Source organism: Pygoscelis adeliae, unplaced genomic scaffold, assembly GCF_000699105.1.
Source record: "Pygoscelis adeliae isolate BGI_AS28 unplaced genomic scaffold, ASM69910v1 Scaffold129, whole genome shotgun sequence".
NCBI classification, from domain to species: Eukaryota; Metazoa; Chordata; class Aves; order Sphenisciformes; family Spheniscidae; genus Pygoscelis; species Pygoscelis adeliae.
In genome coordinates, this window is record NW_008825431.1 from 265,874 (window position 1) to 267,538 (window position 1,665).

Genomic DNA, 1,665 nt, shown 5'->3' on the forward strand with positions numbered 1-1,665 from the left:
TCTTGGGCAAGACCCGTTTGGCAGCACGGCTACAGCCCCAGCCCCACCATGCTCGCGCTCCAGCCGGGCACGCGTGTTTACCAGGCCCTGCTGCATTGGACAGGCGCGTCCAGTGCTGGCCTGAGCCAGGGTTCGGGGCCCGGATGAAGTGAGGAGGGAGCAAGACCCTTCCCCAAACCCGCCTCTGTCCCTCCTGCCCTCCCTGAGGGGCACAGGCGGTTCAGGGGGGGGCCCCAGCCCCACTGCGGGGGGTCGGGCACAGCCGTCTCCTGCCGGAGTATCATGCATTAGTAATGGCCACCGATCCGCCAGCGCTGACGGCATTTCTTCCAGGCGGGAGGAACAATTCGGGCCGTAACCGGAGCTGGCGTGGGGCAGGCGGAGCAGGCTCAGGTATCCCCCGTGGCCCTTGGGGTCACCGCAAGTGGCCCGTCTCAGTGCCCGCTTGGGGCTCAGAGGTGCACGTTCCCCTGGGGTTGGCGGCCTGGGGCAGGCTGCAGTGCTGGCATCCCTCGGGGTCGCATCCGGATGGGTGTGCAGCACCCCTCAGCCGGGGCAGCCCCCAAAGTCCTTTGGGTCCCGAAGGGGAACGGGGAGCAGTTCCCACGGTGAAAGGTCCTGGTACCCAGCGCGGGGACAAAGCTGGGAGGGGAGGCAACGCCCTGGTCACCCCGTGAGCAGCCCTGAGACCGGGGAGCCCTGAGTGCCTGCCGGCACTGGCTCGTCCCCCTTCGTCACAGGGGCTGCGCGGCCATGGTGATGGCACCCAGAGCCCCACGGGGATGGCACCCAAGGCCCTGTGGTGATGGCAACCAGAGTCCCATGGGGACAGCACCCAAAGCCCCTTGGGCATGGCACCCAGAGCCCCATGGGGACAGCACCCAAAGCCCCTTGGGCATGGCACCCAGAGCCCCATGGGGACAGCACCCAAAGCCCCTTGGGCATGGCACCCAGAGCCCCACAGGGATGTCACTCACAGCCCCATGGGGAAGGTACCCAGAGCCCGGGGGGACCTGGGGAGGCCCTTCGGCATCGACACAGATGGACGAGGCCTCTGGTGGCTCCCGGGAGCACCTAGCAGCACCCGCCACCAGCTATGGGTCCCTCTTCCCCATGTCACCCCAGCACTGAGCCCCCACCCCCACAGCCGCACAAGGTCCCCTCTCCCCCCTGTCCCCCCCGCCCGGGCCCCCCCCCCCCCCAAGCAGCACCCACCTCCCGGGGCCCCGCGGGAGCTCGGGCCAGGCCGAGCCGAGCTCCAAACTCCGAGGGAGGACGTTGGGTGGCACTGGTCACCCAGGGGACAGAGCAGCGATGGGGCCACATCCAGGGGACAGGGAGGGAACCCAGCACCGGGGCCAGCGCTACCCTGTCCTGGGCAGAGTGGGAGGCTACTGGTGTGGCACGGGGGCCACCTGCTGGGCAGAGGGGACAGTGCCACCCCCAGCTGGCCCTAAAAGCTCCCCTGAAAGGGGGGGGGACACACACAGCAGGGGGGATATAGGGCTGTCCCCCCTTCTCTGCTCCCTCCCCAGGGCAAGGGGCAGCGCCCAAAGGGCTGGTGGCCCCAAGAGGTGGCACTGGGACAAGGTGACCCCCCCAGCATCACACGAAGGTCCTCAGGGCTGCCAGGCTGGGTGCTGGCAGCAGGTGGCACTGGCATGA